This window comes from Drosophila melanogaster, chromosome 2R, assembly GCF_000001215.4.
Source record: "Drosophila melanogaster chromosome 2R".
Lineage (NCBI taxonomy): Eukaryota > Metazoa > Arthropoda > Insecta > Diptera > Drosophilidae > Drosophila > Drosophila melanogaster.
In genome coordinates this window covers 17,300,711-17,327,274 of record NT_033778.4, presented here as the reverse complement: position 1 = coordinate 17,327,274, position 26,564 = coordinate 17,300,711, and the positions used below count along the sequence as shown (strand labels likewise).

Below are 26,564 nucleotides of genomic sequence, written 5' to 3'. Positions count from 1 at the left end.
AGGAAAAAGAATGGGCTTGGCATGTAGAAAAAAGTTGGCAGAGTCTAAACCCCTTTTCGACGGTTTCGTAATTAACTAAAATGCCAAGTGTAGGTCAACCCAACCCAGTAGTCGTTTCGAAAAGATGGGGCCACAGGGGTTACATAAATGGCTAAATTCCACACAGACGGATAGACAGACAGTAGGAGGATTTCGTTTTAAGCGCTGCTTAGTTTGCCTTTGTTCCCGACGCTTTTCGAGTAGATTTTATTTTAATTTAATTTCGCCTATAACGAATTCGAGTAGCGACAGAGCTCCTGCACCGAATTCCAGTTGGTCAGTGTAATGCATTTACTTGCACTCTACATCGCAATGCACTAAACCTGAGTGCGCAAAAGACAAAAAAAAAATGTAAGGGAAATGGAGAGAAACTTTCGACGTGTGTCCACCATCGCTTAACCCCCGGGCTTATTACGTTTTTCAATTAGCAAAATTAAACTCGAAGGGAGTCCTCCGCACAAGCGCTGGCCAAAAGCTCTCACGGAGATGGGAGATGCCAAATTGTGGGCGGCAGTGGTCCATAAAAAAGGGATCTATATGTGCTTGTTTGTAAATGTAGCGGCTGGACTGGAGCAAATCAACAGCAGAATCAACAAAACAAATTGCAAAGAGCGCAATACGTGCAAAGTAGCATGGAATGGGGCAACATATGTTGTGGAGGGTCCTACATTCGAGGCTCCAATCGATATCGATATTTGTGCGCCAAAGGATGTTCTAGTAAGGAATGTTGCTTAAATATTTTCTTTGAAATCATTAGTACTACAAGAAATACTATTTCAAATGAATGCTTTAAACTTAAAGATTTCTAGTCTTTGTACAGACTGTATACCCTTTTACACCACCCTTATTCCCTTTATGATTTCACGTTACGTTAACCCTTTGATATTTTGCAGCCACCATTTACCAAATGAAAGCCATGCAACTACTACTCTGAAATCCCCCACAAATTTGATTCCGAATTATGCGAATAGCCCGAAAGCAGTGACTGCGATGTTTGCACTTGCTTTCACTTGCTTTTTATTAATTTGCTCAACACTGCCGAAGGAGTTATACGCCAAACTTGGCCAAAACGCCCAGGAGCAGCGACAAATGCTTTTTTCTGTCTCGACGCATAGACAGAAACCCAAACAAAACGGGAGAAACCAAACCAGAAAAAAAGCGAGCAAAACCACCAAAACCTCGATGAAACCGAAACCCAAACTCGGCTTTCGTATACCAACTCAACTCAAATCCTAAACGACTGCGAAATATAATTTTTTTTTGGGGTTTTTCATCACGTTTTTTTCACTTTTGCTTTTTTTTTTTTGTTTACAAAATTTCACCCCTTTTTTTTGGAGTACTATTGGGTGGGCGAACTCTCAGTTTTCAAGTTTTGTGGCAGTTTTGCGTGTTTGCTTATAATTTTGTTTGAGTTCAGTGCCACGCCTGCCGCCCCTTTGGTCGAAAAAAAGGGCAAGACCAAAATAAGTTGGAGGGCACAAAGCAAATTTGTAATTACTTTTTCATGCTGCAATTAAAAATGGCGTAAATAGCTCGAAGCGCCAACTAGATCAAGAGTGAGACAGAGTGATTTTGTGGGTGTGGAATAGCTAAATCTTTTTTCTTTAAATATATTTTGTGGCCAAATGCTTACACATGGTTGCAGTTCTATTTTCGTTCTGATTTATAAATGAATTATGAGACTTCTTTGCAAGCGAAACTATTGATTTTTGTATTAATCTATGGCAGCCACGAGCCATAAAATTCACTTTTAATGACGGGATAGCAAAGGAAAAAGAAATTTGTTGTGGCCGTCGTCATTAGTGCAAATTACAAGCAATTAAACATGGCCAACACAAGCGCTATCACATGCCAAATGAGGGCAGAACCGCAAGAAAGAGCGAATAGGGATGATGCATTAAATTAATTGAAAGCATTACAAGTAAACAATTTATAAAGCGCGTAATTTCCCATTCACATTCCGGGTATCACTCAGTTCTTTTATTTTATTTTCTTTTTTTTCAATCAATTTGCAATTACTTAAAGTTCAACGCAAAACGCTCTAAACACGAAATTCTCATAAAAATTTACAAGAACTGGGGGGGTGAAACAGCACAAGCGTGCATGTTGCAATAAATAATTTAGCAGGGGAAGGATACAACAGGATACGAAGATACGAGGATATGTGAAGGAGGTCAGTGGCCATGTTCACTCTATTGCTCTATGCACATGTCTTCGATTCCCCGAGGAAATCAGCATAATACGATATGGAGGACAAGAAAAGAGCCAGCAAAGATGAAAGCTAAATCACTCTAATAGTAGTGGACTGTCAGGACATGGACATCTTTTCCAATTTAAGTTCGAGGTTTTCCCTAATTACCCGCACAAATAAGAATTTGAAAATTAAATTGGAAAATATATCTACTCATCGATAAAATCCGTTTTTAAAGCTACAAAGTCTTGAATTTACTTTAAGCCTTACACAAAACGACACTCAAGCACACTTTTAAGCGTTAATTGAGGCTTGAATTGAGCAGATATCTCTGGGCATTCTTTTGCAACGCCTGACCAAACTTTTGGTTAATTCTTCAAGCACTAATTCCACGAAAAAAAAAAAAACAAAAAGCGAATTAAGCGAGGGGGAAAATACAAGAATTTCACTTTGTTGCGGCGCCTTTTGAGTTCTGGTGCGTCCTACTAAAAAGGATAAACATCTAGAAGAGGGCGCATGTAAATGGGCAATGGGAAATGGCCCAAAAGCCCAACCACCCGACGCCACCCACCCTTTAATGTCTGTGTATCTGTGTTCTTTGCCTTTTACCTTTTTGCGCATTTTAGTCGGTTGCCTTTGTTTTGCTCGGCTTTTAGCTTGTGCTTTTTGTTTTGGCCACTCTTTGCCATGGCAACACGCGTTAAGTAACACACACAAGACCGTTAAGTGGATTTGCCCCTGTGTGTGTGTGTGTGTGTGGTTGTGTTAGCGGTGGGGGCAGGTATCTAAGCCACCAGCGGCAACCCCCCTTCGCGTCCACAAAGAATGCATGGTAATTATATAATTTTATTTATAGCAGATAAGTGCGGTGAAAATGCAATTAACAGGAGCGGCGAGAATAAATCAACGACAAGGGCGGAAAAACTTGAAATGTTACGAAATCTGCACAGTGAAATAAGTAGTTGGTGCTATATGAATTGCGTTTGCAAAAGTATTTTTTTTAAAATAAGTTAAACGTGATAAATCAATTTATATAATCTTTAACTTTTTTGCTTTTTATATTTAAATGCTTATGTTAACAAGCTGCCAAGGGAGATAGAACGAATTTTTATAATAAGAACTTGAAAGTTATATTTAATACTGAAAACAGTCTCTACCCTTACTAGACTTGAATAAAGTCCTGTAAATTCTTGCCATATGTTAAATAAACTCAGGCGCATTTCCATTCATTTGTTTGCTCTTCCTTTCGACTGCCTTTCTTGCAGAAATAAATGTATAAATTTATTAAACTATAATTCAGTTTGGCGGAGCGAACCGAAACGAAAGCACTTTGACTCACACCTCGTCCGCTGACTCGTGAAAGGCAACAAAGAAATGGCCAAGGGAACCACAACAAAAGCCAGGAGGAGAAACAAAAACAAAAAAAATAAAAATAAAATACAGGACCAACAAACAAATGGGGGCGAACAAAAAAAAAAATAATTCGGAAAAAAGGACAATGCAGACATTGGGCGACAGCAGGACAACGACGCCACACGTATATAAACAAGTTTGCATTACGCCGTGGCGAAGTACGAGTAATAATAAAAACAGAGCAAACAGACAAACAGGGTCGGGCGGGGCATCAGGGGGCGGTCCACCGCCCCAGGGGGTGTGGCAGGCAAATATTCCGTTAGTTCGCGTGCCAGGCGAAGCAACTACACTGGGTAAAAAGTTTTGTTTGCATGTCTGCGGTACATTTCCGCGACAGGCACCGCCAGGCTGCCTCCATCACCCACCAAAACCTCAGTATTTTCCACCAACCTCAGCCGCTCGCGAAAAGCCCTACCATGCCACATAGCCCGCCCGATTATATAGTACGCCATGTGTCCTGACAGCCAACCAACTATGGCGAAAGAGCCATAAAAAAAAACAAAACATGGAAACACGGCGCTAAAAATGCAGCAAATTATAGGTTAGCCTGCTAAAACGAAATCGTATAAATGGATACATTTCACATAAATAACCCCGTGGGTGACGAACAGCTGATGTGCGGCACAAGGAAAGGAGATTGCAGGCAGCTGGAATGGGTTCCTAATTTCAAGCAGAGAGCAACTTTTATTATCATATATTAGAACTTATTTGTATATTGAAAAAATGTACTACATAAACGCACAAGCTTTCACTCGCTTTTTTAAAGAAAACTGTTGAATTTACCTTTATTTATTTTCCTCAATAAAACGTTCTTAAATAAACATTGACCACCCCAAAGTGCTTTCTTTCGAATCAAAATCGAATGGCTCTCTCTCACCTATCGATTACTAGTAATCGTTAAGCCAATCAATGTGCCCATTGAGAATCATTCACTAATCTAATCAAGCAGCAGTTCCCAAAACAGCAACAAAAGGCAACTTTGTTTGCGTCGACTTCAACACTTTTGACCCGCCCCACTTTCATCCAACTGCCACCCATTGCCCCCCAAAGCGACCCCCTTGTATACTTTCACCGATCCTAGGAAACATTTGACCCGAGAACAAGGACCACAACAGAACAAAGCGAAAAATTTCGTATGCGAACGACTTTGGCCTGTACTCTCGAGAGTGGGTGGGAAATGGGGGCGGGTTGGTCCACTCACTCCACTCCACCCCATCGATTTCGAGCCAGAAGGGTAGAAGAAAACAGCGACAACACTATGTGACTGGCGCCATAATGTCGCCGCCTGCTTTTTTCTCACTGTGTAGTGGTATCCTTTTCCTGCTCCTGCCGCTCACACACACACACACGCACTTGGAAAGCGGTTGTATACCTAAGCCAACGCGCTTTTTATTGTGTGTAGTCGTCGCAGTTAGTTGTATATGTTAAAGCAATTGTATCCTATGGATGTGCATATATGTATCTGCACACACAAAGCCCTTTTTTCCACTTGCTAAACAATAGTGTTGAGTGTTTTTTTTTGCTTTAGTTTACGAGCTGTTAATATGGAAATATGTGGTAAAGTCAAATTGTATTTTTCTTGCCTATTTTCGTATGACTTGTAACTCGACTTTGGCATAATTTTCTGAATAAAATAAAACAAATTCTTTGCGTTCGACAAGATTTACAGCCCATATCTCAGGGCGAAATCAAAGGCTTTCGCTTGCCAAAATAATCAGAGAGAGAAACATTTGAGATTTCAATGAAGGCGGCACAGAAGAAAAAAGAAAATGATTTATTTGGCATGTCGATAAGCGGTCCAAAATGAAACTTGAACGCACAATCGCCAACCCCACTTCTTCTGCACAATTTTCTTTTTTTTTTGGGCCGAATGGCGTATAAAATTGTGTACAATAGATTGAACATATCCGGGCCCCAAAAAAAACATGTGTAGAAGTTTAATTTAATAAGTTTTCAGGACATGGGGGTTGTATGTTAAACACGAAAGGATACCCTTGCGAAACAAAAAACTGAAAAAATAACAAAAAAAAAAAGAATGGCTGAAGAAAAAAATCCACAAGTTTTGTCGGCCTGACTTTTACTCAAGCTGATGGTTTCACATGTTTTGCTAATTTTGTTTGCTGTAAAGTTGTTTTGGATTGAGAATTTTGGCTTCCGGGGAGGAAAGGTCACATAAATCATGCGTAAAGTTAACAAAAACTTTTGCTCAACTTTCGCATATGTTGCGCAATAAACATTTTTCGTTCACCAAAAAGAAATTTAAAACCCACATAAGGCAACAAAATTGTAGCAGAATTTGATTGGTTAAGTCAGCCAGAAAGGGCGACCACATCATTAATTAACCTGCCTTAAAGTTCGTTGGCCAAATGGAGAAGGAGAACACTTCCCGGCCAGAACTTCCTGCGATTTCTTTGGTTTCGATTTATCCGCTCGCTAATTGCCAGGACCTTCTATTGTCTGAGCCCAAACAAAAGGACGCTCGAGCAATTTATTTCTTTGGAACTGGCTTTGTTATCCTTTTTTATCCTTCTCCACTGCCGCGCAAAAAGCGAAAGTGTTGATTTGTGCGTAACGTGAAGCGAAGCAGGTGCATCCTGTCAGCAGAGAAATCCCTCGACAGGACCTTGAGAACATTGCGTGAGCGCGTCGAAATCGAAGCAATGCAAAGAAGTTCCGGCAAGGATTCGTCCTTGGTTCGACGCTTTTGTTAGCAAGGACCTTATTGCGTGGGAAAAGTTTCGCTGATCACTGAAAGTCGAGCAGGTAGGAAAAAGATATAAATAGAAGACAATTCATAATGAAATTGAGCTTGAGGTAGGAACAAAGGAACTTATCACTTTGAACAGTATTTCCTGCTGAGACTTTTAAACGAAGTTTAAACATGGCTTTAAAGTGTAGGATGTGTATATATTATTCTAAAAAATAATGAAGCCAACTTTATGTGCGCTCTGCCGATTTTCCCATATTCCAAAGCCACAGTCAATATACTCGCTATGGCGTTTACCCATACTACACAGTCTTTATATATAAATATATACAAATATATCTATATATATATATATATATATAGATATATAAATGATATCCATTCCTAACCCAATCAACCAGCTCCATATTGAAACCAACGCACCATGTTCGAGGAGAGCCGCACGAAAAGCACTTGTGCCCGCAGGCGGCGCAGATGTTGCGTCAATTTCATGGCATTTCACCTCCTGTTCCTCCCGCAGCATTCCTCTTAGGCCATTTCCCATTCTGGCATCATCCTGGCACCATCCACCAGGCAGCGAACCACCCAATGGCCCAGCTACCTCTAGCTAACCACCTCCCAGTTTGCCACCCAGAGGCGCATGAAGTGAGCGCGCGGATCCGGCAATGAAATTACAACTTGTCAACTCAATCAAGCGCGCTTTATGCAGCAATTTCCGTCACTTGTGTGAGTTCCCACACATACAGAGCCCGACGGGCGTCCCATGCCGCCCACCTTATGGCCCCGCCCACTGCCACATCAGACGCACATAATCAGCCAATATTAAATCCGTCAAGCCCGACAAAGCTTTGAGCTAATAATCCTTTTTTGATTTCCAACCGAAAAGAATTAGCAAGGAGTTTTTCAGCCTCTTACTTATGATGTAAGCCGTAGATTACCTCAGCGTCTGGAAATGTTATGCAGCTGAATATCCTTATTTCTTGCTTCCTCATTTTTTTCTCGCTCTCTTTTTCGCTTTTGCGAAGGATTTTAATTTCGTGCTGCGGCATATTTCCTGGTTGGCGTCGGCGGTGAAGCCATTCGGTTTAGCAAGGACATCCGCCGGCGCTTCCGGCAACAGTTGCCACCAGCTGCCAATGTCCTGTCCAAGGACTCGCCCCCGGCATCCATTCTTAAGATGCCGCCGCATTTGTACCGAGTTTAAGCAAGATTTTAGGGAAGACTTTGGGGCAAGCTTTTCGGGAATTCCGGTGGCAATTGCAAAGAGGCAGTAAATTGAATTTGAATTTAAATTTTGATGGCTGATGAGAAGATTTCTACTTCTTTTGGTTTTAATAAATACGTAATTTTGTATGTAATTAAAAAGGTTGATTATACAAAGTGTATATATTAGCTTCGACCAAGTGTTTAATAATGCCTGCTTTTCTTTTCATGCGGAATCTCCCTAATTTTTCTAATTTAAAGTTCACGATTTGTGCTTCGACTTGTTTTCCGCATACTAGCTCTTCCTAATTGGAACTGTTATCAATTAGCAATTAGCCGGCAAATAGCTCTGGCATTGCAGGATGTTTGCTTTGGCCAGCATTTAATTGCACGCATCGATTGCAACTCAGTGGCAACTCTTTGGGGGCCCCTGTTTCGCTTTTCCGCCCGCTTTTCCGTTCAACTTTCCACCAAGCTCGGCTAAGCCATCTAATGAACTCGCCACACCCCTACCGATTTGATCCTACTCTAATTGCAAAAATCAACGAGAAAAACGAACCCCTTACCCATTTCAGCCGGGAACCAAACGCTTTGATTTATTCCGCACATGTGCGTGCCACCCAGTCACCCCACCAACTAACCAACCAACCGCCCACCACCCACTGCTCCCCACGGATGGCATTACAAAGCTGTATTTAGTTAATTACTGCGCCAAGACAACAACAAAAAGTTCGGAGGGAATTGAAAGCCGATTGAGATGCGGGCGACTTTTGAAATTTTATGTCTCCAACCGAAAGGAGGACCAACTCCCCGGTGTGACATTTTGGCAAGGAAACCGGAAACTGACTATTCGGGGTGGCTCTCCAGCTCTATGCGTCTCTGTCACACGCTATGCTTATCTCTCGCTCTATTTACGACTAAATTAAATGTGCATTAAATAACGGTTAACAACTGACAAAGCGCAAGCAAAGCCAAAAGCAAAAATAATGGCCAATGGTAAAAGTTGCTACAATGAGTCCAAAGACGGACTAGGAAAAGGGGAGGCAGCTCGGTGGGGTGGAGAAATTGGTCAAGCACTGTAATTTGCGATTTTATGTGACACTTTTGGGGTAAGGGAAACGGAAATGGGAATGCCAAAAGGGAAAGAAGAAGAAGGCAATGAACAATGGTATAAATAAGTTGCCAGAAATGACTATTTCAAGAGGTGGTTTCAGCATAAAAGAACTTTATCTTTTAGAATTTAAATAGCATTATATGTAGAGTTAAAGGTAAGTTTGAAATAACTTATATCGTTTATACCACTGTACTTCAATTCAAGTAAGAGTATCTCTAAATCTTACTTCCTGTCCCACAGTTCCAATTGATTTTTAATTTAAATTTGGTGCGTTTTATTACACCATCCAACTCCCCCGCCGAGATGTAAGCTGAAATGTCGTCACGTTGATTTGATTTTATTGCGCCCTGTTGGGCAGAACTTAATAGTACCGGACCTGTGGGCGGGGCTGAGGATCGCCCACTTTTACGACCACCAGAATCAGGAACTTGGGCATAATTTATGCGCCTTCTCGCCGCGAAGCGAAATAAAAAAGGTAGCGAGCGCATAAGTCAAATTTAGAGCCCACTTAGTAGACCAATAAATACCTGAAATACCTAGCCCCAAAAGGTAGCCTTAGACCCCGAACTTCAGAACCCGCCATGTAATTTTATGACCTGCCCGCAAAATTCCCCATTTCTCCGTCTCGCTCTTATTAAATTGCCAACAAGCAAGGAGCTGGGGCAACAAGGAATTTCTGAATATGTTGCAGCTTTCTCTGACTCTTCATAAAAATTTGCTTTATATGCTACACATTCAAGAGGTGAAGGCGGTTTCGGGTGGTGCAGTTGGTCTAAGAGCGTGAACAAGCCGCAACAAGAGCAGCAGAAAACAACAATAACCCAAAATGCCAACAAGTATGATAACCACAAAAACAACAACAACAACAACAACAACAACAGCAGCAGCACCACCAAAAGTGGGTGGTGCAGATACAAGATACCATCTGCAGACAGGCGACAACAAAAGCTGCAGAGCAAGAAAAAATATGTATATATATATATATAAATATATATGTACATACATATGTATGTATGTGTGGAAAACGGAAGGCAGGAAGATGTTGTGGCACATTTTTCCACTAAGAGTATTATGAAATTTTTATATATTTTTTACAACTCGTCTGTCGCTCAGCGTTTAGGGGCCCAGCAGGAAAAGTGGGCGGAAAAGCAGGACTGGCTCTGACAGTTTTTCGCTGGGAATGCAGCTTTGTTAGTTTCCCTCCAGCAAGTGAGTTACTTTTAAAGTTGCCGCACATCAAGTGGAAAATTGTCAGTGGAAAATAGATCAAGTAAATCAGATTCTATGTGAGAAGTTGAGTTTTTAGTTTAATTAATTTATGCTTCTACTATTCAGACCCAAGGAGCCAATGGGCTCTTATTTGATTAAGTACCAAGGACATTTTATTAAATGTACCCCATATCCTTGCTGTTTCAAATCGCCTCTCAGATTAAAGTAGTAATTTCCTTGAACGTTATCCAAGTTCAAGTGCCATTACACTTCCATTTAGCTCGACTTTCTAGCATTTCCTTCTGGGCCAAGCAACAAAAGCATACACTTCATATGTTAATTTTGCAATTAGACTGCGAGAAATGGCACTAATTACATGCGCACGTAGCGCACAATTCCCAACACACACAGAAACAGCAACAACAGCAGCCAGGATAAGGGGCAGGAAAAAAAAAAAGAATTAAGAGCAGCCACTTGAAGGTCGAGACTGGGCAACCCAAAAGTGGCTCCAGGCTGAAAACAAGCACCACGCAGCAGCAACAGAAAAAAACAGAGACTCGTGGAAAAAGGAAAGAAAAACAAGTAAATAAAATTAATTTTATACACCAACAGGGGCGGCAGCCTCGTCTTGATTATTGTAAAACAAGCCCAAAGAAATGCTGCAAATGTCTGGCCTCAAGTGGGGTGTGTGGGCGGTGGCAGGTGGTGGGCGGTGGCAGATGGCAGGTGGCTGGGCTGGCATCAAAACGAGCGTTTGACACGCGACGCGTTTGCATTTTACGCGCAGCAGGCGAGTGGGAAAATGGGGAGGGGAAAATTAAGGATCCAGGAGCCGCATTGTGGGCATTGTTTTATACATACCCCGCACTCACACTTAAGTGGGCGGAAATATTAACCGCACTGTACAATTCTAATTACATTTTGCCAGTCGCTCAGCTCAGCGGCAAGTACACACATGCATACACACACGCACACACACACACACACACAGACATAACAAAGCACCTTTAATTTTATTTATTGCGCAAAATTTCTGGTTGCAAGGTGCGAGTGTGTGTGTTGGTGTTGCCGCAGCATCGCGTGTCGCATTGCCATAAAATGCAGCGGAAAAAAGGGAAAACCTCAACCAACCGCCTTGACTTTCCTTTTGTCAGAAAGGGGATTCAACTTTCATGTGTGTGCGTGTGTGTGTGTTGGCTGATTTTGCTTGGGGCTAAGTTTTTATCCGGGGATTTCAGAACATATTTTCTCGCAACTTACTCTCGGCTGGATTTGGGGAAGAAAATGACAAAATTGGGGGCATTGGCTGAAGTAGTACACTCACCTGCAAAGAATAGAAAAGAAGGAAATATTATTGTTAATATGGCTGTATTTAAGCAGTTATAGAAGAATATTTTAATGGAATTATGGAGTGGAATTATGAATTAAAATTTCTCGCTTGATTAAATGCCGAATCGTCTTGTTGTCCGTTTTCAATCTCTGCTAATTACGCAACAAGGGACATCAAAAATCAGAGAAATCGCCAAAGATATGCTCAAATTTTTGTAAGCGAGATGACAAATAAGGGGACATTTTCCGCTTAATTAAACAGGTTCAATAAACCGAAAGAAGCTTGGGACCAGAATTCCGGCCCCAAAAAGGAAGTCTCTCAACCCTTTTTGTTCCTTCTCCTCTTTTTTCTTTGTCTCGTCCTTTTAGTGTGTGTGTGTGTGTATGTGCTTGTGTATGTTAGTTATTGTTGCCTTTGCCTGCATAATTGCCAGCATAATTCATAAAAAAAAGTGCAAAGGAGGGGGAAATCATTGACTTTATTTTGAAAGCATTTTAGGCCCGTCCGCAAAAAAATACAAAGGCAGCAGTGTCCGTCTTTTATGTCTGCTATAGACACTGAAAATAATTGACTAAGCATTTACCTTACAAATATGTAAAGGTTAGTTGCATTTTGATTTCGTTTGTGTACAAATGTATAGCTTATTTATGATATTTAAATAGTTCACCCCTTATATATTGCTACGATTCTCACGAAATTTTTTATTGTGCACTTTTAGAGGCAGAGATAGCGAGAAAACAGGGAAACAGGACACCCAGCCGGGAACCCATCATCATCGTCTTCGCCCAACATCAAGCTCATCAAATGCACTGCACAGGCCACTTGCTTTTTAATTAAAATCCAAAGTCATTTGCATGCGCTTTGAAAGAAATTGCCATCTATTCATTGAATGGATTGTTGGCGGTGGGGCGGTGAAGTCGATGGGTCGGCGGGTGTTTGGGCCATGGTTAATGGGTGGATGCATTGTAATGTAAGTAGTTTTGTGGCTGGATAAGGGGACAGGGGGGAAGCGGCGGCAGCGGCAGCGACCATTATAATCATTATCAATTGCCGAGCGCTGACAACGAGCTTAACAATGGAGCAGATAAATGGAGGCGACCAAAGAGACGGCCACAAAACCGCCTGCGATGCATACAAAGTAGGGAAGTCCGATGAGGGGTAGTCCAAAGGGGGTGGGGCCAACTTCAAGTGTATAAGTGTGTGTGTGTGTGTGTCGGCGGAAGGAAGGAAGCGGCGGCCAGAAGCGGAAACGGAAAGCCTTATTAAGCGGAAACATTCCGCCTTTTGGCTTCGTGCGTCGAGAGCCAAGGCGGCTTCATAATTTATGCCAATATTTTTACAAGTGGCATTCCCCAAATGCACTGCAAAAAAATGCTAGAAGAAGTAACAAAATAAAATGATTAATTGAATTTAATATAAATATTAAATGCTACATTCCTTCAAGCTTGAAGTTAAGTTGTAGAAATCATAAATAACTGAGTTCAAAAAATTATTTTTAAAAACATTTCCAGTGTAATACATTTCTCCCAAGTTGCCAAATCAAGAGCGTCGCTGCTGATTTTATTGCCAGAGCAGAAAGTACAAAAAAAAATGGAAGGATATTGAGAAGACAACGGAGAACCGAGAATTTTCTCGGGCTATCAGCTTCGGCCCCTGGTGTATAAATTGAAAAATTGCAATTGACGAGCCAGAAGAGGACCCCGAAGAAAGCGAAATCGAAGCGGGGCAAAAGTGCGAGAGTGTAAGAAATGCTCTCAAAGGATTCGCGGCGGCTTTTGAAGTGTAAATCACGGTGCCAAAGTAATGACAATTTCCCGGCAGTTGCAATCGGCTCGAACGTAATTGGAGTACACAGCAGTCAAATGGAGGAAAAAGAGTATGCCATCGTATAAGGTTTACCACTGGGACAGTATTTAAATCCGCGACGAAAGAAATGGGAAACCAATTGAGTAGATCTTAGAAAAAGGGCACAGCAATTAGCTATTTTTAGTCAAAAAGTATAAGTAAGTCACAGTAATGATTCTTGAACAGTTCTAGACAAAATACTCAAAATAGAAATGTTTAAAGATTCCTTTTGGTAATTTGGTTTTTAAAGCACATAAGCTTCAGCGATTGAAAAGATTTATGTTAGGGTATTTCTTGTAGCCCCGACCAGCTCTCGCCTAACTAATATGCCTACATAAATCAGAGGTCCCAGCAGCGCACATTAAAGTCGGAAATTTGCTTAGATCGGCAGAAAAGTGCAAACCAAAATGCGGTAAACTTTGCTCATCATTAACGAACAAAATATTGAACAGGACCTTCGAGCAGAAGGAGAAAGGACCAAGGCAGCCAGTCAAGTTTTTCCAACAGAAGTTCCACTCAAGTGCCTATTTATCTTATTAAGACGAGGCCGAGCAGCTTGTTTTCGGCGCCCAAATGTTGAACGCTCCACTGTTGGCCATTGTTGGCCCAACTCGGCAAGGACACGCAGCCATCAGCCTTGTTCTCTCTTTTCTGTCCTGGCATTCAGTTTGCTTATTAGTTTATTCTGCTGCTTCAAGTAGTTTCTAAGTTTCTGCCGGGGATCTTCTGATGCTGCCGGTCCGTTTGTTTTGTTAATTTGATATAGGAACCCAGGGCTGGTAATGCTTACCAATGGGAGCAGTGCAGTTGTGGTGGAGCAAATAGTTCCGTTGACTTGTCCATTCGCATACAAACGCACACGCCCATACACTCGCACACACATACTCATACAGGCTGCTGGCAGGATGCGGCATGGATGCCTGTGTGTATGTGAGTGGGCAAACAAAATGGGAAATTCTCTTGTTGACATGCCATCATCATCGTCATCATCATGGATGTTGAATGCTCCTTGCTTGGACTGCTGGATCTGGATGCCATGAATACGTTTAAAGTGCTGTGAAAATTTTTCGGCTCCTTGTTTGATTTTGTCAACTGGCATTCCACCGCTGCTCGCTCTCAAACTTTTTGCCCATCTTTTAGTGTGTGCGTAAATATGCACGTCCATGGAAATGTATGCTAATTGGCTTTTGATATTGTCCTGTGTGGGCGGGCAGGCGTAATTTGCTGCAAAACGGTCCGGGGGGGGGGGGGGGGGGGCGTGGTTCGACATCATTCTGTGGTCGTCAATATTGAGTAGTTCAATTGAGGTGGGTCCTTAGTTCTCAAAAGAGGATTTGAGGAGGCATGCACAAGGGTGCGGGCAAATTTCCCACAGACCACCGTAAGTGATGAAAAAGGATGATTGTGCTCCAAAATAAAGGTTTCAAATGTGTATTGAAATTACTAATTGGCTGCAAGAGCTTCGCCCATAAAATATATATTTTCGTGGTTTGCAAACAAAAAGTTATGCTATGCCGCTACTTAAATTTATAGTTATTTTCTGCGCTTTGACACTCCAATGATTTGTAGGTTTTATTGGCCATACATTTCCTGACTTTTTCACCCCGACAAACTTCGAACAACAAATGCGAGAACAAGCGAACCAAACTTTTTTTTTATAAAACCAAAACAACTTCTCGCTTACTTAATTTATTAAGCTCCAGAGATTCAAAGATGCCAATCCTTGGCATTCGGATTCATCCATTTCGACACTCTCACGCACAGACAGAGGCTCATAAATATCGATTTCATTGGGTGGCGCATACATTTCATGGTTTATCCGGCTGATGAGCAGTGGGAAGCACTGCCAACGTATCGCCAGCGAATCATCCACACGCCATGACTAAAAGTTACTAAATTTTCCGGCCGTTTGCGTCATTAATTTCCAAAAAAAAAAAAAAAAAAAACTAAATGGAAGAGCCGAAAACCAAAGTGGAAATGCCAGAAAGGAAAAAAAAAGCCAAGTCGGATATACACGCAGTTGAGTGAAGCGGGGAAAACTGCGTGGTGTGGGAAATGAAAGCGAAACGAAACGCAAGTAGAAATAATGGGACAGCAAAAGTTTCGCGACCGAATGCCGATGGCCGTGCTCCGATAAGGATAATGGATTTGGACTGCCGACCAAGCCAGAAGTGAAGCCAAAACGATCCGATACGATCCGAACAAAAACCAAAGCGAAACGAATGTTGTTGCCTTGGCGAAAGAAATTTATTCATTGACAATTGAGTTGCGGGCTGCTGAAAATTGAGTTTGGGTCATCACCATCCCCGTTACTTAGATGTCCTGTTCCAGGCCCACCTCCTACTCCTGCCACCCAAAATCCCACTTTTCCAACAACAGCCATTGCCATCGCCATCGTCAGTTCATCGCAAGTAATTTCGAGTGCTGCATATTTATTTGCACAAACGCTTTGCTTTATTATTATGTATTTCTCCATTCCTGTTATTAGAGACCGAGTGCCAGAGAGCTGTACAAGTTCGCCGAGAAGTTCTTCAAAAGTTCACCCACTGAAGGACTTTCTGCGGTCAGGCTTCGTATTTGAAATATTTCGCCGCTTTGAGGAGCGCCCGGAATAAAAAATGTCAAGTGTACTTTTTGGCTTACGAAAGTATGCAATAGATGGTGAGTGGGAGTGCCAAATAGGTTTCGGGAAGTTCGTCGGGTTCCACTAAAAAGGGGGGTCCTTTTTATTTGAATGAAAGAAGTCAAGCAACGAGCTAGTGAGTCGGAAAAAGGATGCAGCCAGAAGGGAACTCATTGATAGTCGAAATGTGATCGGAAAACCTCGAAATGCTAAAGAGTATCATTACATTCTTAAATGATTGTTTCTTTGCCAAAACTTGATTTAATACATTTGAGCCGCATTTAAGGTTTTTACGCTAGCAGCATTGAATTTTCTGGCTGGCTGAATTTAGACCAAATTTAACAGTAACAATCCTGATTTGCATAAACTTTACCAAGCTGCAAATACTACCTCCCACTCGATTTACATGACTCCATTTTTGCTTTGGTTTATTTTCCTTCATTTCTCCCATGCCGCAATACTTCACATGGCCTGTTTTATTTGGCTAAGGCCTCATTTTATTCCGTAATTTTTTGTTGCCTGCAACGTTCGAGTCCAAATTTGTTCGTCTTGCCGCATGAAATACTTCTTTTTGGTCGATGTGTTTTTGTTGTCGAGTAAATCTAGTTCCTGGCAAATGCCACAAAAGATTGATTTTTTTTCTCTCGTTACTTATTTGTTGTTATTGCAGCTGTTGTGTCTGGTTTTTTGGCTGTCAGCCAGGAAAGAATTTTGTTTTGAGTGCTGCGGCGACGACAAGTCCAGCAAGTCCAAAAATATCTCTTTAAGAGCTCTTTTTGTTTAATAAACAATATAAAGCTGCCATGGTCGATTTATAAAGAAGTCAGCGGGGTGGTCGTGGTGGCCAGTATGGGGTAAGGGATCGCTCACAGTTATTTATTTTGTGCGGCGCCTGAAACGTTTTCGCATTTATTCTTAATTATCAACAGAAAGTTGTCTGCGCTTTTTTCGCCACTTTGCCCGGCTCCACCGTGTCTGTCCCACCAGTTCCTCCTGCCCCATCATATAAATCTAGTTGGCCACACTGTAGCTGTTGCAGCTTTCATTACCACTGCCACACTCATCCCACGCACAGCAGTAGTGGCGCTCTTCTTCTTCCCCATACTTCCGCTTCCACACTCGACATACTTTATCATGACACGCGGCGTATTTCAACATATCTTCGCACACTGACAGATGAGCCAACAGTCAGTGGAAGGCAGACAGGACAAAAAGTGGACAGTGGGACATTTGGACATAGGGACAGTGGACACTGGACCACAGACACTCGTCCAGTGTTGTTGTCTGTTTCTGAACATATGACAGTTTAATTTACTTTTATTTTGCTGTGTGTGGATTGCATTCCACGCCCACACACACAAGCACTGTCCAACTGTTTGGTTTTTGCGGCTTCTTCTCGTCTCCGTTTAAAGTTTATGTTTATGTCATTTAATTTCAATTATTTGCACTGCTCAGCCAACTGTGGAGTAAGAGTGTTCCCACTTTTGGCCATTTTAATTATGCGCTCTGGTAATTTATGTTAAACTCTGAGTTATTAGAATTTATAGCAAGCTGCTGGCAAAAACTGTCGGCAAACGGCGCGTAAAATGCTAATGGTCGAAATGAATACGTATATTTGTGCGTTTTTATACTCAACGTAATGCAGCCGCCCCAAATGGTCGGCTTTAAACTGGCCCTCTTGCTCACCTCGCTGCTTGAAAAGCCCTGCAGAAGTCCTATATTGTATATGCCAAATAAATACACGAAAAAGCAATCAACTCAGCTTGGCCAGGTTTTTTTTTTGGCGTAATAGAAACTTCCGAGCGTTTTACAAATATTGAAAGCGGAACAAGACAAATGAAATGTAGAATTACTCAAACAGAGATGCGCAACAAAAGCAACATGACATTTCTTACAAAAAAAAAGTTTTTGGTGTGACCATGCCTCGTGCACTTATGTCAAAATAAGTGAATGATTTATAACCTCCTGCAGCAATTACTAGAACTAAACATCTTTTACAGACATATATTGAAAAAATTCAAATAAGTAAAGTGAGCAACACTAGGATGCCGAACAATGACAGCGAAAAATCAACGCGCCAAAAACTGACAGACGACAAATGAGTACAAAAAATCAGTCAAGCCAAGGTGCGGGGACATCCACATCCAGAACCACAGAGTCCAGACAATGACAGCAAACGACTGACTATCTGACAGACAGACAGGCAGGCAGACAGACATTTGGGGAAAACAAACCAAATGGTTGAATTGCTATTTTGGCTGCTTTTGCTTTCCGATATTTTCCGATAAGCAGCAACAACAGGAACCGAGCCAAACCGTACCGCAAATTCTGCGAGTTTTTACTCAACTCCTGTGGAAAATCCCATCCACTTGCACATAAATTCCATGCTCAGCTTGCCATTTCATTCGGTTTTTCTTTTTTTTTTTTCACTTTTTTGCTGCCTGGGCTCTCAAGAGATTTGTTTTGTTTTCGTGCACTTGTTTACTGCGTCTTTGCTGCGAGAATAGAAAAAAAAAAGCGAGAAAAGTGGCAGCAGCAACAGCGGCAGCAACAATGCACGAATCCCGCCTGCGGCTCCCACTTTTGGAGCTCAACCCCATGCCAGCAGCACACATGGAAGCTTACTTACTTTGCAGCTCTGGGGGATTTCCTTGTTTTCCTTTGCCGGGCAAAGGGAAAATGTAAATTTACATTAGACGCAAGTAAATTTAAATAATGCGCGTAAAATTTACTACTTTTCTGCGCATTTCTTCTGCTTTCTTCTCTCCGTGGCTGTCCCCAGTTGTCTTTCGAAAGCAAAAAGCTTTAGATAACAGTTATGGTATTGTCCTTTGTTACTTTCTTCCTGCTCGGGCGCCATTTTGTTGGCGCAGCTTAGGAAATATGTTGACAAGCATAAAGCTGCTGCAAGGGTCTGGGTTTCCGATTTCCTCGAGAAAGAGTGGGGAATGTGACAAGTTATGGGATTCGTTGTGGAAGGCTTCGTCGTGAACCAGAAAAACAAGTGGGATAAGCGAAATCTAACAATTTGCTGAGAGATGTGCTGAGGTGGCGCCGAAATCTGCACCACATAAATTTTAAAGAAATTACCAATTTGGCATTTTTTATTCGAATAATAAAAGTAATTTGAAACTAAAATGCATGAATATTTGGTTTACTTTAAAGAACTAACACGATAACAAATCTTAAGCGTACTTCAAACAAATATAAAAAGTAAAAACGTATTTTCAGCGAAAATATAGATTATGAATTTACCTTTGGCGAACAATGGATTTTCGTTATGCCAACCAGCTGGATTCTGTGGCCCCACTCGGTTGTCACATCCCAACCGAAAAATTTGGTGCGACGGGAAAAGCCAGCGAATAAACCACATCCCCTATTGAGCCTCAGCCGCTGATCACAAAATCCACATGCATTTTTCATGCTTTGTCAAATAAACAGCATCTACATAAAGAGCACATGGCAGCCCCACACACTTTAGAGACACATTTTTTCAACGGCTAGACGCTGGAAATTCGTGCCTGGGTTACAATTTTTTTTTTTTTGGCCCCAGGACGAAGTTTCGCCCAAACGCTTTGCCCTCCTGTTTCTTGCCAATTTCGGCAAAGACACTGGGCAAAAAGAATCAACAAGAGATGCTGAAGCTCCTGCTGCAGATTGTGTCTAATAAAAGTCTAGTCGACATTATTTTCAACCCTCGGTGAATTATACACAAGTTTGATCCATTCCGTTCGGTAACGCGACAACCCCGGGATAAGGACGCCAGTCCTTTGGCCCGGCCAATGCAATTCTCGTGCATGGGGCAAAAACGTGGCTTGAATAGCCAAGTGAGTCCCACATTATAAATAAATAAGCAGCCGAAGCACCCAAAACCAAGCACGAGACAAAAAATAAAAGGAAGCGATGGAAAAATTCGAGAAAAACTGGCAAAGGAACTACCCTCTCGATGGATAGAATGAACATGGGGAAAATAGAAATGATATTAGGGCGAGAGGGAGGCAAACATTTTAACAAGTCAATAACATGTCAAGTGAAAAGTTTTTTAATATTTTCCAACTGCTTTTGACCCCCTCAATGCGCTTGGTCTTAAGTTGAAATATCGTGACGGGGAAGAGAAATATCAAACGCGTGTCAGACAGAACAATTAATCAAAAATTTACCATAATATTTCACGCTACTCAAAGAATGAATCTGTAGTGTGACATTTTCTGTTTGTCATGCTTTCTAGATTTTGGTGCAGCGGAAGTAGCAGCTTTATTGGCTTACAAGTTGGTCTTCAAAGTGACAACTTTACAAGCCTCGAAAGGAAGTCGTTGTGGAATGCATTGGCTTTGAAGCAAAGTTATTCCACCCACTTAATATGACAAAAATGAATTAGGCCTTAACGGTACTTGGTCCGATATTTGTCTGTGGATCCTAAGTGGATTAACTTCGATACTTTGCCGCTTGGCTTTCAGCTAACCCTTGCAGTGAGTAGCTTTTAACTTCCAATTACATTTGGCTTTGATATACGACTTTCAGGCCGACATCTTCGCATCGTTGGCTCTCCCCTAACACTTAACTTGATTAGTTTCCGACTGGAGTTCCATTGGCCACCTGCAGTTACCTTATGGCAAACTGGCAGCAACTGGCCCACCATCTCTGGCAATATTAATTTCAATAAATCAACAAGTGCATTTTTAAAATGAAGAAAGTTTTGCACACTTTTCGAGGAAAGGATGAAACTTCGTTTTCGACTGCATACGAAATGGCTGCTGGAAAATCAAGCAGAAAATATTTGCCAAACTTTTCACATTGAGCTGTGTTTACCTAATGTATTAAAATGTTCCTCCATTGATGAGTTATATGCCTGCTGTAAGCCATTATACAAATGTGGCTGGGCTTTGATTTCATTACAAAAAAAAAGGTTCACAGAGCACAAAAATAAAAGACAACAAAAAACTGAGTAGCAGAATGTGGAGTTAGTCGTAGAAAAATTCAACTGTCATTTTTTTCGGAAAAGTGCTGCTGAACTTTTTGCTTATGAACTTTTTCACAACGGCTGTGTGTTGAACTCCCCATCTTCATCATCATCGTCGTCTTGAGGCGCCGTTTAAAGTTTTTCCCATTTTTCTACTTCATTTTGTGTGTGTGTGAGCTTTTTTTTTTATGTTTTCGAGTGCGCTACGCTGGTATAAAAATTTATACTTATATAAGTTATACTGCTCGAAAAATCAGAGCAAAGTTTTAGCTGCAAGTAGTACATAAACGAAACCAATATGCGTGTGTCCCTGTCTCTGTCTGCAGTCAAAGTTTTCCCTAGGGTGCAAGTCCTTCCATTTATATTTTTTTTTTCAGCCTTAACCCTCGCTCTGTGGTCTCCAATTCCTGGCAAATATCATTATTCTTGTCGTTTTGCTGCTTTAAGCGATTTTCGTGAAGTCGTTTAAACTTGACGTCTATGAAAAATGCTGGCAGCCCCTCGGACGAGAGTGCAAAAAACTTCGGGGCGGAGTTGGCAAGAAAAATGCATTAAATAGTTTTTGGCAATATTAAAAAGGGCAAAAATCGTGTCGCCACTTACGAGGGGTCAAGTCAAATTTGGTATACCAGTTGAGGGGCCATTGAAACTTACCTGAAAATAGATAGAAGAGACAAAATATTTGTAAGTATTAAGTTATCACTTAAATGGTTTTTATAAATTAAATTCTATTAACTAACTAAATTTTTGTTCCTGTGCTAGCCTTCTTTATTAACTGGTTTATAAAGGTCAGACTGCCAAATGGTACCGCAACTTCCCCACAAAACTATGTCGCACTAAATAATTGCCAATTTACGTGCATTTTGCGGATGCGGATTATGTGAGCTGAGGTTATGGCCAAGCCGTCGTCCTGCTGCCTCCACAAAAGTTTGCTCTGCAACTTATTGACCTTTTGGTCATTTGGCCACACACACACATACATATACACACAGCATCCGTGCTCCTTGGGCAAACATTTGCCGAGCGAAATCAAGTCGGCGAGCTGGGCAATAGTAGTCCACCTGGTCGTGCTGGTCTGTTGCCTAATTAGTTGGTTTTTGAGGTAGCCGAGAAGTGTTTGCCCGTCGAAAGTGTGCGAATTTTGGCCAAACCTGATGGTGCTGCCCTAAGTGGATCTCATTTAACCCTAATCAACTGGCCAAACTCTTGTGTCCCGCCCAGAGCAGCAGCCACCTTAAATTGCATAACTCAACTGGCATCGAATCGAATGCGAATGCTGAATCCTGAATGCCGAATATCGTATACCCACATCCACGCAACTGAACAATGTGTGTGGTATTTGCTTAGCTAACAAACCTACTACTTTTTTTTCTCCCCCCGCCCAAATATATAGTTAGTATGTGTTTTTGCTGGCCGTCCGACTGACTGGCGTTTGCCAAAAATCAAATGCAATCAGCGAAAACAAATAATGGCATAACGTGCTGAATTCCCGCTCGGCAATGAGCGTAGAACGTGTTCGGGCCTTCTGAAATGCAAATACAATGCAGTCGAGCTAATAAATATTGAAAGTGGTTTAAAACAAATCGGCAAATAACGCGCCATATGCTTTTTTATGTTTACGAATAAAAGAAAAATGAGCTGAAAAACTGTAAAAACAGTTGGTCGCATGGATGAAAAGTAGAACAGTACAAAAACCAACCAACCTCCATGGCTGTATTAAAAATGCATTCATGTAAAAATAATAAAATCGATACGCTATATTGAAGTAAATGTCCACTCAAATGCATGAAAATTAAATTGCAGCAAGGCAATGAAATCCACACGGCTTCCACATGAGGGAACGCAAATACGCATTTAAACCGAGTTTACATATATTTTTATTTATCGGCATACAATGAGAGTATGCTGCGGCTTTAAATGAAACAGCGATTCAGTTAATAAAGGCAATCGAACTCATTTATAAATAGGGCAAATAAGTAAATACAAATACAAACAGCAACGTTTTTTTAAGATCGAATTACCGAAGAAATCCTTGAATTGGAGGTAAAATCAAGGTGTTACTCTTGGCATAATATAAATGTTGTGGCTAATAACTGAAGGATTCCATATACTCTTACCGAAATAAAGGGAATATGGGAATCCTTGCGGCATTCCGTACTCCACATATACGTCAAAGTGTACATAAAAGTGCTGGACAACGACTGTATGTGTATGTGTGTGTGTTTGTTATTTTCATTTGGCTTGGGCAACTGGGATTTACTTTTTGTGCCCCCGGCATCCTGGACTCATGGATCCGTGGACTCATGGACTCATGGCGATGGAACGAAGCGCGTAAATTTAAATTAGCAGCAACACCACACATGGCTTCTCTGCTTTCCTGTGTGTGTGTGTATGTGTGCGTGTGCGCGTGTATATGAAATTACGCATACGCCACGTTGCACCACATTTTGACTACTTCATTACCATGTTTAATCAGATCATTGCGTGTCTGCCATAGTGGCTGTCTCTTTCTCATTGGCTCCAGCTGTCTCTCTCTGTCTCTGCCCTTCTCTCTCTCTCTTTCACCCACCCCATCTGTGGGGCAGAACAGTTCATCAGTCAACCGCACTTTGGCCCCCTTTCTCCGACGCCAGTGCAATCATTTAAATGCTGTGCATTAATATTTCACACACACACGCACGCACGCATGCACGCATTTTGACCGCTCTGAAAACTACACACTATCGTTGTTTTAGTGTTTTAAATAACAATTTGGTTTAGCATAAATTTACGCATGTTTTTGCATCGCTTGGGGGTTAAAACTGAAACGGCGGGAGCTGAAAGTTGCTTTCCCCATCATTTTTGGTAGCTTTTGCTCCTGCTTTTGTTGTTGTCGCTGCCATTATTCTAATTGTTATAGTTGTTCGCCACGGGGAGGATAGTGCGGATAGGCGAGGGTAATGGCAACTGTTTGGGTTTGACTTGCAAATGTAAATGTCGAAATTGCTGACAGACAGTTTGGAGTTGGGCTAAAAACGAGCTAAAATGCGAATTGGCGAATGCGATTTTCACAGAACGCGAAAGGAACGGCATGGCAGAATAGTAAAGCATTTTCTTATAATTTTTACCTTTCAAGAAATTAATGCTAATTAAAGAGGTAGTGCATTTTTGTAATATGTATACAAATCGATTTCGACATTTCTCTCAATTTACAGATGCTCCGCTCGATTAGAGACCACCAGCTGGAAGGACTTGTCTTTATTGACTTTCGCTCATTTCATCTGAATGGCATTCTGACATATGCCAAGTGTGCTGTCCTTTCCAAAACCCCTATCTATATCTGTATCGGGCTTTATGTGGCGTTTTGCCTTCGCCTGATTTATGCACATCAATAACACGAGGCGAAACAACAGGCATAAATCAGTTCGCAGGCGAGACACGCACACACAATGGCCAAAGCAAATATTTGACTAATTTCCTAGATAGCCAAGTACAAAGCGGCTGACAAAAGAAGACAATAGATGGCCGGAATAGCCAGGACTGGCCTTAAAACAAACTTGGTCAAACAAAGTTACGACCTCTGCGGCTGACACATCGAAGAGAATGGTGGCTTATAGATACATGAACATAATTAGGAACGAGTCGTTTAATTGATGGTTTAAACAAGCTCACAAGCGAAAACTTTGCACTTGGCTTGTTTATTAATGCCTCGTTGTGTTGCAGCCATGTCAGCCTGCTTATTTAGCTCATTTATTTTGAATGACAGCCATGGCTAGCTGCTGCACTTGTGGTCAAGAGCAGGAAGGCGAGATATGGCCAAATGTCTGGCTGTCTGTAGTCTGTTGTCTGTTGTCTGCAGTCTGTAGTAGTCTGCATTAATTTTCAGCTTAAATTACGCTTCAAACACGCATGCATACTTTCAGGCGTCGCTCTCTCTCTCTCTCACACACTCACTCACTCTCTCTCTCTTTTTGCGGTTGCTGGAAAATTTATTAGCTGCAGTTGCTGCAGCTCGGAAAACTCAACAGCACCACCCCCCCACACACCATCCACCATCACCTACGCCTGCGGTTGCACCTGCATCTAAGCTGATTGTCAGTTATCTGTGCATCTTTGTAGCTGTGCGGATTAATTATAGCCTCCTTGTTTAGTTTATAGAGTTGTCTAGCGGCATTTGAATTTGCATTTCCATTTGATGATGACACCCCGCACCCGAAAAAGTGGCCAAATAAATTCGGGGCTTAACAGCGCTGCTGCACGCAACTAATTAGCTGTCAAAATAGCACAAAATCAACTGCCACGAAAAGTGGTAAAACGGGAGGAATATTCAGTGGCTGCGCAAACAGTGAGAGGAAAATATAATATATATACAAAATATATGAGTTAAAAATTATGAATTTGAAACTTGAGTTAATTTAGAAGTGTAACCCCTTCTTGTTAACACTTTGTATTTAATTTCACCAAGCTAATATTAAATATCTCAACAATTTTGTATGGCACTGAAGCTTTAAGAAATGTGACTAAATATACCTAAGCATATAACAATAACCATTTGTTGCCGTGTGTTTGTGTTGAAGTCAAAAAGTTTGTCCAGCGTTTGAAAAAGGGATGGAGTACGAAGTTTTTCGGACTCGGTCTGTGTGCATAATCGAGCGGATACAATCATTTTAATAGACACGCCGGTGTTATAATTTATATGCAAGCGTATCCGTTTGCTCCTCCACTCCCGATCCCATCCCGCACCGACCAACCCGAAAAATGTGGCAGATACTAGGCTGGGTGTGGATATCTCTGGACCTGGTCCTCCTCGACCAAAGCTGGAACACATTTCTATGCCATTTGCATATCGCCCCTGTCCTGCCCTTTGTGTGCTGCTGCTATATGACTTTGTCTGGCCATTATTGTGTTAATTTTCAGTTTGATATTCAGAAGGGGTGCAGCGTGCAGGGGGGGGGGGGTTTGCAGCACAGGACATTAAGGATGTGTGTGAGCAGGGACAATATGGTGAATGGCAAAAAAGTTTCCACTGTGGCGAAAAACAATGTGAAATATTTGTCGCTTGTTGGTTGCTCTTTGCGATGATTGCGCATGATAAAAGCAATCATGATGAATGTGAGTATTTTTGGGCGAAATGGGCATACTACATAGGTGTTTTGAAAGGGGGACTGTTGAACTTTTCATGATTCTCTATCATACTGGAATATGGTATGTACTTTTAATTAGCTTAATTAAGAACTACTATGCTCTGGCCCTGGCCACATACATACTTAATCTGATTAATTACGAACATAAACTATTCTTGCTGAAATTCGGGGCTGAAAAATATAAGTGGCTTAAAGTTTAAAATACCCATTCAAACGAAACAAACACAATTATGAGTAAATAAATATAAAAAACTCAGCACACACACTCGTGTGAGCGGCAATATAATTTAATTAACAATATACGGAGGCGATCGGGAAAAAACAATGAAAAATGTAAAAAAAATATATAAACGCATTTATGCGAAATGAACTGCCAACAATAAAAGCGAAATGAAGTCATAGCACAACAGGGCAGCTGCAATTAAAAGGGAGCCAAATATTAAATTATACAACAAAATTAAAGAGAGAGGAGCGAAGAGGAGGTTAATTTTGAGGATAGCATAATTATGCACTCTTTCTCTTTCTCTTTCGGCAGGACAATGGCCAGGCAATGAGAGATAAATATCAGCGATTAATTTGAAATTTATTGCATGCATTTAATAATTTATTAGTGCGTGAGCGCGAGACGGGCTTTGTTCCTTGTTGCTATTGCAATTTATGTGCGGTGCATCACCAGCCACGCACACATGCAACAACAACACCTTCGAGCGCATATTGCGCATACGCCGCATTGTTCGCAGCAGCAGCAGCAAAAGCAGCGGCGGCAGTAGCGCAACAAACGTTAATCGTGCCCATCCCTCGGAAAAT

The 26,564-nt window shown here is 41.5% G+C and overlaps 1 protein-coding gene and 1 long non-coding RNA gene across 19 annotated transcripts in view; one reads left to right on the top strand and one right to left on the bottom strand.

Moving 5' to 3' along the window:
* The window catches only part of mbl (muscleblind), a gene marked incomplete at both ends in the record, with an annotated part of 162,828 nt that overhangs the window by 52,102 nt on the left and 84,162 nt on the right, over nucleotides 1–26,564 (bottom strand).
* Nucleotides 19,973–20,516, top strand: lncRNA:CR43661 (long non-coding RNA:CR43661). The gene is made up of 2 exons (NR_073885.1): nucleotides 19,973–20,143; nucleotides 20,196–20,516. It is a non-coding gene; the product is annotated as a long non-coding RNA:CR43661 (long non-coding RNA).